This window comes from Corythoichthys intestinalis, chromosome 14 (genome assembly GCF_030265065.1).
Source record: "Corythoichthys intestinalis isolate RoL2023-P3 chromosome 14, ASM3026506v1, whole genome shotgun sequence".
Taxonomy (NCBI): domain Eukaryota; kingdom Metazoa; phylum Chordata; class Actinopteri; order Syngnathiformes; family Syngnathidae; genus Corythoichthys; species Corythoichthys intestinalis.
Window position 1 is genome coordinate 18750770 of NC_080408.1, and position 13453 is coordinate 18764222.

At 35.1% G+C, this 13453-nt stretch overlaps 1 protein-coding gene across 2 annotated transcripts in view; it reads left to right on the forward strand.

Annotated features, from left to right (window-relative positions):
- The first annotated feature begins 3430 nt into the window (after positions 1-3430).
- Positions 3431-13453, forward strand: part of LOC130929588 (sodium channel protein type 4 subunit alpha B-like) — a 110434-nt gene continuing 100411 nt past the window's right edge. The window contains exon 1 of one of the 2 annotated variants that reach the window (XM_057856864.1): positions 3431-3932. The gene's annotated coding sequence lies outside the window, so the exon portion shown is untranslated. The remainder of the gene's footprint in view (positions 3933-13453) is intronic. The other variant, XM_057856865.1, reaches the window with a different exon arrangement.

The following is a 13453-nucleotide window of genomic DNA, read 5'->3' on the forward strand; positions in this document are numbered from 1 at the left end:
TCGAATACATTTCAGCTGGCAAAACGCGTGCATAGTACAATGCTGCCCCCTCTAGTTAATGCAGTGGCTGACATTTCCTTATACAGTATTCTGGTGTATATACAGTAAGGGCCGTCAAATACAAATCTTCAAGGTCCACAACTGTTTATTTCATACAAGCATGGGTTCATTTATTAATGTCGGGCAGGTCGAAGGAGGTAAAGTTGGTTTTCTTTTGACCAAAATAAAAAGGCAGTGCACATTGTGATTAAATAAAAATAAATTAACAAAGCATTTTCTTGACTAATAATGAAAATACAAAAAAAAAACAACAACATGCAAGTACATTGTTTACACATGTACACTAAATAATTGACAAGATCTGTCATTAAGTTGCAAACAATAACTATTGACAGTAGATTTTGTAACTGTAAAACACTGCTGGACAAAAAAGAAAACATGCGCAAGTAGCAACGGCGTAGGTTTGCATAGGGACGGTAGGGACATAACACTTCCAACTTTTCAGGATGCTCAAATTGTCCCCGCCAACTTTTAAGCAAACTTATTTGCATTATATGATTTGTTCAGTTATATAGGTTATTTAGATTGTATTCTCATACGTTGCAAGAAAAGCATTGACCCTAACATTATTGAGTGAATTATTTTCATTATGTTAAAACTTACATTTACCCCTTTTCACTTGCTGAAGGCGCCGGTTCATTTTTTTCCCCCTTCAAACACACATTTGATTGGCACCCGCCCCCGGCACACATGCACGCTCAGACTTGCACACCCCTTATGTCGACAACATGTCGCCTCCTCCGCCCCCTTCAAAGAGGATGGAAATAATAAGGTTTTTTTGGCCAGCAGCAGCCACTGTAAGCTATTTCAAAAGACGACAATGTTGTGGAGGTGGTAACACGCTGCTGTTTTTGCTACTGAAAGTCCGACCTGCATCAGAGTTAGCATAACATTAAACTCAATTAAATCAAAAAAGGTAGTTCAAAACATTCTGCAATTTGCAAAAAAAAAAAAGTGACACTTCAATAATAAAAATAATTTCAAATAAAAATATTTTTCAAAAAAATATCAGGGGAGGGCAATTTCATTTTTCCAATGATTTTTTTCTTTGATTGAATTTTTTTTTTTTTTTTTTGATTGAATCAACTTTTTTGGGGATTGAATGATTTAAGCCTGAGAACTCGGGTCGTCCTTGACGGCGCAGGTCAGACGAGGAAGTATAACTCGGCCATAAGACACAAATGTCCTACCCATAATATGGCCCAAACACAAAAAGGATTGCTTCAATCAAAGAAAACATTTTCAATGAAATATTGAGAGTTCAAACACAAATTTTTGAGTCTCAAATATTTTCTCGCATTTTTTTTTTTTTTTGATTGAAGTGATTTTTGTTTTGAAAATATATATATTTTTTCGTTTGAAGTGACTTATTTTTTGATTGAATGATACAAATGTCCTAGCCAAAATGTGGCCCAAACACAAAACAACATTATTTCAATCAAAAAGTTGTTTCAATTACAAAAAAAACTTTACATCAATCCAAAAAAAAAAAAATTCAATCAAAAAAAGAATAGTTTTCAAATGCATTTTTTGAGTTTCAAATGTATCTTTTCATTCAAATGCATTTTTTAAAATTTAAGTGACAAAACAACAATCAAAAAGTTGTTTCAATTAAAAAAAAACTTTACTTCAATCAAAAAAAGTTGCTTCAATCAAAATATATATTTTCAATCTAAAAAGGTCACTTCAATAAAAAAAAAGTGCCTTCAAAACTTTTTCCTCTTCAATAAAAAAGGCAGTTCAAAACGTTTTCCTCTTCAAACAAAAAAAGGTAGTTCAAAACTTTTTGCACAAAAAAAAGACTTTTTTTTTTTTTCCAAATAAAAGTATTATTTAAAAAAATACTGGATGGCAATTTTATTTTTCAAATAATTTTTATCTTTGATTGGAAATATATATATTTTTTTATTGAAGCAAATTTTTGGGGGGGGGTTGAATGATAGACACACGTCCTACCCATAATATGGCCCAAACACAAAAAGGATTGTTTCAATCAAAGAAAACATTTTTCAATGAATTATTAAGTGTTTAAATTAAAATATTTGAGTCTCAAATATTTTTTCGCATTCAAAAAGTCTTTTTCTATGATTGAATTTTTTCTTTTTCTTTTTTCCTTTTTTTTTTTTTTTTTTTTTGATTAAAGTAAATGTCCTAGCCAAAATGTGGGCCCCAAAGGCAAAACAACATTACTTCAATCAAAAAAAGTTGTTTGAATAAAAAAAAAAAAAAAACTTTTATATCTTCTTATATACTTTCAATCAAAAAAAGGCACTCAAAAAAAGTGCCTTCAAAACTTTTTCCTCTTCAATAAAAAAAAAAAACGGCAGTTCAAAACTATATCCTCTTCAATCAAAAAAGGTAGTTCAAAACTTTTTGCACTTATAAAAAACTGACATTTCAATAAAGAAATAATTTCAAATAAAAAATATTATTTTCCAAAAAAAAAAAAAAAAAAATTAGGAGAAGGCAATTTTATTTTTCAAATGATTTTTTTCTTTGATTGAAAATTTGTGTGTGTGTGTGTGTGTGTGTGTGGGGGGGGGGGGGGGGGTTAGAATGAATCGAGACACAAACGTCCTACCCAAAATATGGCCTAAACACAAAAAGGATTGCTTCAATCAAAGAAAACATTTTCAATTTAAAAAAAAACACGTGTTTAAATGCAAATTTTTGAGTCTCAAATATTTTTTCGTATTCAAAAACTTTTTCCATGATTCAAAATGTTCTTTTTTTTTTTTATTATTGAAGTGATATTTCCTTTGAAAATATTTTTGTTTGTTTGAAGCAACTTATTTTTTGATTGAATAATAAAGTAAACACATAAACAATGTGCTGGCCAAAATGTGGCTCAAATGCAAAACAACATTGCTTCAATCAAAAAAGCCGTTTCATTAAAAAAAAAAAAATAATAATTTTAAAAAAGAATAGTTTTCAAATGCATTTTTTTGTTTCAAATTTATCTTTTCATTCAAATACATTTTTTTTAATTTAAGTGACTTTTTTTTTTTTTTTTTCATTGAAAACATATATATTTTGATTGAAGCAACTTTTTTTTAATCGAATAATAAAGACACAATCTACCTTCATATTATTATAAAGCAAGCGTTTTACTAGGTTTCATAACTGGGCAGCCATGTAATATTTACCCATCTGTCCACTAGAGCGCGCAGTGAGGCAGCTCCACAGAATGTAACAGTACAATATTGACAGTTTTTGCTGTTTTTTGTTTTTGTTTTTTTATCTATCACTCTCAGCGTATTTTAACATTCCAAGTGTGACACTACAAAGCATAGAAACAGGGTTCCCATGTTTAATTTTTGCGCGCCCCATGTCAGTACTGTAACAATATTGCTTCTGTAAGGCCCCTAGTCAGTGCGCTGTCATTGGGACCTCGAATCGTAATCACTTGGCTTTAGCTCGACCCTGCCTATAGATGCAGTAATCCTCTGTGTCCTAGCAGCATCCCTCCTGAGTCCACCCTGCCACCCACGCCCAAGGCCATCATACAGCGGCGCGTCCTCCACACGTTGGGCGGTAAAATATTCTTAAACTTCTGTGATAACGACGATGATGGAAGTAGCTGGAGAGTGACAGTGAACATGAAAACATGGACATTGCGCACGTGGTCGGTTTGACTATGTCTATCATAAGGTGATTAGTGGACAGGCAGTCTAGAAGTTAGTTTTGAGCGCGCAACTGTGGATTGCAGACACTCTTCCGTCCTGTTTTCTGGAGTTTTGGTTGCCACATGAAGCGGAATAAACCCTGAAAAAGAAGACATGGATTTTTCACGAAAGTTTTATCTGCTACTTCCCCTGGAATCCGTGCAATTTAACTATGAAAATAATGCTTCATGTCTCAGAGTTTCATTGGTAAGTAAAATGCTGTTCCACTTTTATGCTTTTATTATTTATACTGTTAATCCTATAGTAAATATGAAAACAATGTTTATATAGCAACATAATATACATTAATAAACTATGTTAATTTGTTCTAAACAGTGCCCAGCAAGATGCGATTTATTTCTGGAGCTGAGCATTAACATAAGTGATATGCAATCAAAACAAGGGTGTAGGTATCGTATCAAAATTGGTAGTGACAGCATAACCTGCATGAACACTTTTTGCTGGGGATGGGACATTAATAAGACGAAACAGATTGGCTGAATGGGGGTCAGGGCTACATTTCTCACGAATATGAACGTAATTAATTGATAGGCAAAATCAGTGTTTTTAGACCTTTTGTGAGTCACGGCACATTTTTTAAATCGAAAAAAATCTTGCGGGACACCACAAACTAAAAATGTTCCAAAATGACTTTCTGTACAGTATATTTATCATATAATTTCTCAATATTTACACTTCCTCAGTGTGATATTTGATGGAACGTGAAACATAATGGAGTGGTTTTTGTTTCATCCCGGGTGAAAGTAAATCTGAACGAAACATAAGTTTCCCTGTAGTCAGTTTGGATTTCAAAGTCTTTTTAAAAACTTATCCATGACTGCCACCACGACCTCCGTGTGCGTCACAAGGAAGGTTCTCGGTCACATGCGTGCGAGCGAGGTAATTGTTCGTCTTGCGTTCAAGAACTGCTCGGAATTATAGCTATTAGCCACCTTGCTGTCCGCAACAATGTGGACCCCAGCAAGTCTAATGTACATCATTTGATTAGACTCATCAAGTGTCGATATACACGAAAGTATAAACCCTTTCCATTTAATCCATATGTGACGACTGTCCCACTGCGTTTTATTCTAACACATTGTCGTGGACAGCAGTATGGCTGATCGCTAGAAATCCGAGCAGTTCTTGAACGCGATATTAGCAATAAGTTGCTTGCCTGCACACGACCAAGAAACTTGCACCTACTCCTTCCTTCCTACTGCAACTCCTCCCGACGACGTCCGCGTGCTGTTAACAAGGCTGAGTTTCCATCCTTAAAATAAATAAATAAATAAATTAAATTAAAAAGCAATATTGGATAATTTCTCGCGGCACACCTGACGATCTCTCACGGCACACGAGTGTGCCGCGGTGCACTGGTTGAAAAACACTGGGCTAAATGATCAATACAAAATAAATCCGTATTGACATACAGTATACTAACTTCCATGTGTATTGGTTTAGGTGAAAGACCATTTGATTCAAGCCTTTGTTTCCAAAAACAAACTACGAAAGAAACTTTTTGAAAACTTCCAGAATAAATGTCTGGATTTTATAAGCAAATTCAAAGTGCAGCATTTGAACATAAATTACATTAACATACACACTTGTTAATAATCTCTTAACTATCCAGGAATGCAAAAAATAAACATTTGTCTTAAGACCACTCAACATTTGTCAAAGTAAATGAATTAAAATGAATGAATTAAATTAGTCTGGGGATAGCAAAAATAAATGAAAATCGAGCCTTCCTTCAGGTAAAACACTACTGCTTTTGTCCACAAACACAGCCAAACTCAACAAAAAATGAAAACTTTTTACCTTGATTATGATTAATGTATGATTATCTGAAAAATGTCTGTATAGACTGCAAATACAAATGTAGGAAATAAATAAATACATTTTAAATAATGCAAGTCATCAGCCAATCACACGTGCGTATGAGGGAAAAAAATGGACCGGCACATTCAGCAATTGAAAAGAGGTGAATGTAAGTCTGAACATCAGGAAAATAATCCACTTCATGATCGTAGGGTCAGTTCTATCCTTACAACATATGGGAAGACAATCGAAATGACTTATACAGTATATATATGGAAAATAAGGTTGCTTTAAAGTTGGTAGGGACAATTTGAGCATCCTGAAAAGTTGCTAGTGTTATGTCCCTACCATCCCTATGAAAACCTACGCCCTTGAATCAAAACCTACCGCACATACTTTGCAGTTATAAAAGTGAAAGATTTAATGTACATTTTTAGAAGTCAGTCAACAATATATGGATTTAATTCAATGAGGGAATTTGTTTGCATCTGATTTGTGGACCTGTTTTCATGTTATGTACTTTGTATCAAGCTTGGTATTTCATATTTCCTCACACATAACTGATTAACTAATACAAAAACTGTTCTTGAGTTTAACTAAGAATTGTATTAAGATCGTTAAACGTTTTTTAACCTCTGTTCTTGTCTATAGTAATGACTTGAATTATGATGTTATAAAATTTCCACACAAAGCTTATGGCTTTAAACACAGGCTGCTGATTTCAGAGCATGAGAAGAGTTTCATTGATTGACAGCAATATATGTCCAATACAATTTGATTAGGAGAGGCTGGCAGGGAATGATGGCTGACAGAAATCCAAGTCAAAATTCATGGGAAATAGTCTGTAAATATATAAATATCGGAGATGCCAAGCATAGGTTAGTTGGACAACTTTATATTCAGTGGTCAGAAAAGCATGCATCAACCTGAAACGGCTTTTATTGCCATGAATCACTGGGGTCCATTGATGGCTTTCTATGGTTAACTCCAGAGCAAACTGCTTAGATATAATAAAAGTAGCTCAAATCAGTTGTTGCGTAACTGAGAATGTAGTTTTCTGTCACAATGTACGTTAATTCTGAGTCCAGAGTTACTCTTCATTGAAACTGCTTTGTGAAATAGATCCCTGAACAAAGAGCGATTAGTGGACACATACGGTGGTAAGAATATATTGGGGTTTCACACTTAGACAACTGAAGGTAATAGGAAAAAAGTATAGGTTGTTTGAATTTTAGTTGTATGGTGTGCAGTGTTGTTAATCTTACTTTTAAAAAAGTAATTAATTACAGTTTCAAATTACTGCACCCAAAAAGTAATTGCGTTAGTAACTCAGTTACCTGAATGTAAGAGTAGTTAGTTACTAGGCAAAGTAACTGGTGATAATTTTCATGTTTTTTTTTTCTCAAAAAAGAAAAGAAAAAAAAGACACAGGGGTATTGCGGCTATTGTGATAACTAGATAGTAACCTTTGCTATGTGTGGAAGTCATTTAATGTTGTGAGTCAGCCATTAAAGTTGTTAAAATTGCCCCGTTATTGCATTAGTTCCCTTCTGTTTACTTTTGACATGTGTAAGTTTATAAACTATTTCATCATTTAAAGATAGATTCAAGTCAATATTTTGCCGATTTAGGAGCATTTTAGATAAAAAGTAACTTAGGTTCGCTAGGAAGGTTCTCTACAACAGAGCCTTCCTGAGAAGGCTACTGTTTTAAGATGGCGGCTGTTTACTAATGCATCTAGTTCTTTATACATGTTGCCAATGCCACTGTGTCTGTCATTTGCATCTAGTTCTATAATATGTGATATCTACCGCAGCATTATGTGGGCGTAGTTTGTAGGCAATTGACTACAGTCAGGTATTATTGGAGCCACCTAGCATCGCGTTTCCAACGGCGTCACAACTCCCTTATCTCCTCCCCACTCCTGCTCTCTCATCTCTGTGAGTCTTTCTCAGACTTTTCTCGCGTCAGTCAACCAACATAGTAACGGACGCCTTTCCCGCCTGAGTAACGGTAACGGCGTTGCCAAGATGAGAAAAGTAATGAATTAGATTACTCACTACTGAAGAAAATAACGCCGTTATATTCTAACGCCGTTATTAACAACACTGATGGGGTGGTGTTTTGATACGCATTAAAACATCTGTGAAAGAACTGGAGTCTCATATTTAATCAACGAGCGATACACTGTATGTTACTCTGGATAAAACATGGTCAGGACCGTCATCTCAGTGAAAAAAAGGTCAGGAACACCTACTGTATCTGATCATTTAAAAAAGATGATTTGAATTGAATTGTTCCTTCACGAATCATTTTTTCCCAGTGATCAGGCACAGTCGGTGTTCTTGACTTCTTTCAGATTATGGGCCATTTACATGGTGACACTGCGACAGGAAGACGCAATAACTGTGTTGCGTAATGGCCTCGCCTTTACATGGTGACGGCGAAAACGGAAGGCGAAGAAGCAAACTTTTGATTCTGACCTCCAAAGCGAAAGAATTCGATTGCAGGGATTACTCCGCAACCATATGAATGGAACGCTCTCGCTCCGATGAGGTCACATGTCACTTTGGGCCTGCGCAGTCGCTGCTAGTAAACATTCAAAACAGCAAACGTGGTGGGTTGGAATGGCGGCTTTAATTGATTGTTTAATAATATTTTAAATTTAAACATATTTTATTTTGGTGTTTTTGTGCGTTTTGAAGCAAAAGAAAAATGCATAGACGACATTGCTTCGAGGGTTTTTTTAATTGACAAGCAATGTTATACAATCATTTAAACTTAAAGAACAGCAAACGTACAAGAAATACGAGAGTAAAATGAAATATACAGAAAAAAAAAACGGCAAAATAAAATGTTGTCGCCTTGCAAAACTGCACTGCCCTCTAGTGCCTGGCAGGAATACTACATCGTTTTCAAGCGGAATTACGACATCGTTCAAACGGAGACGGAACCAAGACAGAACCATGTAAATGCAAACTGGAAATTTGGTGTATTCTTGGAGCATTCCCATGTAAAGAGCCCTTTTGTCAAAAATCCTGTGGTGCCCCATTACTTTGCAGAGAAACAAATATCCATCAGATGTTGACTATCTGATAGATGTTAGATATAGATGATAGATGGATGTATTCGCATTTCCAGACAGTTATCTTTTTGAGTGGTACTGTTTCAAGTGACAGTCAATCATTTAAATAGAAAACTTAATCCTTCTTCAGGTGCATAGCACCAAATTCTGGGCCTTGTACACTTCCAGTGTCAGTGGGACTCTACATTTGTTGGTTAGGTACTCTGAAGTTGCCACCAATGTTTTTGTTTATTATATCCCAACAGAGGTGGGTAGAATAGCCAAAACGTTTACTCATGTAAGAGTAGTGTTACTTCAAAATAACATTACTCAAGTAAAAGTACAAGAAGTCATACAAAAAATGTACTCAAGTACAAGTAAACAAGTACATGGTGAAAAGAATACGCAAGAGTAACATTGTGAGTAACATACATTTTTGTTTGATTTTCATTTTTAACAACGGTATTTTTCTTCTCAGCTGTTGTTGTAATGATATTGTACAATTACCCATTACATAACCACATTAAGTCAAAGAAATACAACAAAAAAACATTGAAAATCACAAAAAAAAAAAAAAAGAAATGAAGCATTATTCGTCCAAAGAGCATGAGTGCCCTCTAGTGGAGAATATAGTTCCTAGTTTGAATAGTGAATAGTTCCTTCATAGTTCCTATTATGAAATTAAAAGGATCATATCTCCAGTTTTCCGTGGTCAATCGGTGCCAAATAAAAATTGGGAGAGAGGTTAAAATTTGCGCTTTGGAGTCATGTTGATGGCGGCTCTTTGTATCAACTTCTTCATTTTTTACGATGCTTTAAATATGCCACGTGAATGAACAGGCTGGCGTAATAATAGAACGGCAAGCTTACGCATGATTGGTATAATAGAGTCATGTGATTATTGTTACGACGTCTCATTGGTGAAACTGGTAGAGCTACTCTTGGCATCACTGGCAAAAAAAAAAAAAATACATATAAATAAAATAAATACACCTAATATGTAGAATAAATAGGAAAAATGGAACGACCCTTGTGCAGACTAAAGTAGCGGAGTAAGAGCAGCGTTTTTTTCTTCACAAATCTACTCAAGTAAAAGTAAAAAGTTAAGGTAGGTTCAGTTAAGCCCATTCAGAGGGTTTTGACTGTACATTTTTGGGGGGCTAATTACTTGTTTTGAATGATCTCAAATATTCGAAAACTTGTTTAACATGCAAAAGGTAGTGGGATCAATCACCATTCTTCAGCCACCCAGTACTTACAGTATTTAGTGTTTCTTAATGTGAAGAAACTTTGGTTTCGTGATCTATACGTGCATTTTCCCTAAAGCAGGAAACACTTAACATAACTCTAAATAGACTTTATGTGACATGACAAAATGTAAAATGAGTGATAAACCTTGTTAACCCAAGCTTTTAAAAATATTTTTAACCTCATTGAAATATTTGCGGGTGGCCAATGCAATTCAAATTTATATAGCCGGAGCAATTTTACATAGGAGGACCATGCACTTGATCATTCATATGTTTATTTTTGGTGAACATCTAATGCAATTAGGATGTAAGATGAACCATCTGAATATCTGAATAAACACGATATTTCATTTTTTGTGCTTATAGATCACAAATTCCAATAACTGAAAATTAAATGAATGACTGAATGACTGAATGAATGAATGAATAAATAAATAAATAAATAAATAAATAAATAAATAAGCAGGCGGCACGGTGGCTTAGTGGTTAGCACGTCTGCCTCACAGTTCTGAGATCAAGGGTTCAATCCCGGGCTTCGGCCTTCCTGTGTGGAGTTTGCATGTTCTCCCCGTGCCTGCGTGGGTTTCCTCCGGGAACTCCGGTTTCCTCCCACATCCCAAAAACATGCATGGTAGGCTGATTGAACACTCTAAATTGTCCGTAGGTGTGAGTGTGTGCGTGAATGGTTGTGTGTCTCCTTGTGCCCTGCGATTGGCTGGCAACCAATTCAGGGTGTCCCCTGCCTACTGCCCGAAGTTAGCTGGGATAGGCTCCAGCACCTCCGCAACCCTCGTGAGGAATAAGCGGCATGGAAAATGAATGAATGAATGAATGAATAAATAAGCAGACTCTAGCCTCTCTCACATCCCCAAAACATGCATATTAGGCTGATTGAAAACTCCACCTTCCCCATAGGTGTACTGGTACTTGTGATTGTAAGTGGTTGTTTCTCTAAATGTGTGCCCAGCGATTGGCTTGCAACCAGGTTAGGTTGTATCCCATCTCTTGCCCATAGTTAGCTGGGATTGGCTCCAGCACTCTCGCCACCCTCATGAGGATAAGCGGTACAGAAGAATGAATGGAAACTATGCTCTACATTGAATCCAATTAAATTAATTATTTGAAATTATGCTGAGCAAAACACAGCTGTCCTTTATGGGAATTAAATTTCATTCATGTTTCGCCCTGTACTGTTAAATAATTTGTCACCTACTTTTAAACTGGTATGCAATTTCAGTAAATTCCCCTTGCAAATATCATTCCTGTTTTTTTGTTGTTGTTGTTTTTTTCTTAAATATAGGTGAGTTATTGAATTCCAATTCATTTCCACACACATTCATATTTACAAAGAGTACATCATATCATTGTTATACCTGGCGAGGTAATGATATATATTAGATTACTTTTTAAACAGCTGAAACATTAGCTTCCAGACACTTTCCTGAAACAATATGCACAATGACAGCAACGTCACACATTTTGAACCTGTTAATCTTTGATACGAAACGTAAAAACACTGGTTGAGACAACAACACTATTTGAGACATGCTGATCTGAGATCAACCTGGGACACAATAAGCAGATACAGTGAAAGCATAAAACTAGCGCCCAGCTAATATGTGAAGGGATCAATGCATTTCAGGACAGAAGGAGATGGAAAAGTAACTGAGCTGGTGTGAAAAAGGAACACAATGTTATCTCTTTCTCAATAGAAAATAAATGTTATCTTTTAAACTGGTATTACATTTGATTGAGTGAAACTTGATTTAAATCTGAATTTTTTTTAGCAATCTGTTATATTTTTGATGCATCAAGTTTAACTTTCTCAGAGGCAAGGAACGATCAGTCTTTTAACCTGATGTTTGATTATTTTTGTGTGTTTATATTAAGATAAAGATGCACACGATTTTAAATTCCTTCATCATTAAAAAGTGCATGCGCATGAATCTAAAAAAAATCATAAATTGACTTTTCTGGTTGTGGATGGGGAAACCTATGTAACTCCCATTGTCTTCAAAAGAGCTAGTGTCGCTAACAGCCAGGGCTCTTAGCTCCACGATCAGCATGCTCAACTTCCATGGTAATGCCATAAGTTCGAACACTGGGGCGAATGGGAATGAGAAATCTGCAGTCCATCTGCATGCTATAATGCAATGCTGTATTGTGAGATGCTGACCTGGGTGACATGATATTCGCATTCGTCCTCAACCCGAGACTGGTGCTGGAAGTCAGTCATTTTCATGGCGCGGGATCCGAAAATTGAATAAATAAAACGATCGCTTCCACACACATCCAAGCAGTCCATTTCATTCAGGAGTATAAAATACCGCGTGAAATATGAAATAAACATACTTTTTGATGTCATAGGCACTATAAGCAAAAATAGCACGGTTTCATGCTATCACGGTAATGCGATTACAGCTGCAAAATGTGTTATTTTTAGATGTTTTTTTTTTTTTTTTTTTTTTTTTTTTTAAACAACATATTTCCAAATTGGAACATGAATATAATGTTAAAATTAATATATAAAATATCGAAAAATCAATAAATGAAATCATTTAAATAAAATTAAAATAAATAGAACTTATAGACTATAACCACAGCCACAGCTCAAATTGTTCAAGATTAGACCAAGAACAAAAATAATTATTTTCTGTAACAAAGTAAAAACACTTCTAAATTAAATTTTAAATATTAGCTACATATAAATATATTGCAGGCAATTCACTGACTTTAAAGCTCCATCTCAACATTTTTGTAGTAGACTTTCTCATTTTCTACATATTTCTCTATCAGTCCAAGTTATGATGCAGGAATGTGAGCGTGTTCACCTTTTCTGGGTTAAGTTTGAAGAGGAGTATTTGTTTTACCATCGCAAGACACACTAAACACGCTGAACTCTCGTAGTTGGTGGGAAATGTTCATGACAGCGTTGACTTACCTTAAATTTTGTGTAAAATGACGGATGATGGTCACGTAAATGTGATTTCATGTTTGAGGTGTTGCCCCCCCTTGCAGGTTGCAACCACCCCCCGCAAGCATGTCTTGCACTTAGGCTGTCCTTCCTCCTCTAAGCCGCGGCCGTCTGTTTCTTTTCGGTAGCCGAAATACTAGCATTTAAAGGCTAGGGAAAGCAAATTTATTTATATAGCACAATTCAACACAAGGCAATTCAAAGTGCTTTACATCACATGAAGATCATAAAAATCACATTAAAATCAATAGAACGTAAAAACAAAGACAATCGAAATAGGAAATAAAATTATACATAAAAATCGCATTTGATCATGAATAGAATAAAAAAATTTAAAAAAGTAAAAAATAAAACAAATACTACTACTACTGATAATAATTGAAATCAGCAATGAAGATAAGCACAAGGGGAATAGAAAGCAAATAGATTGACATACTGTATATAGACAGTTATAGATATGCAGTGTTAAACAAAAGTGTTTTTAGCCCTGATTTAAAGGAGCTAACAGTTTGAGCATACTTCAGAGGTGAGGAGCATAATAACTAGATATGGCCCGATCACGTCATTTTCAAAGTATCGGAATCGGCAAAAAAATATCGGACATGCCTTTTTGGAATAT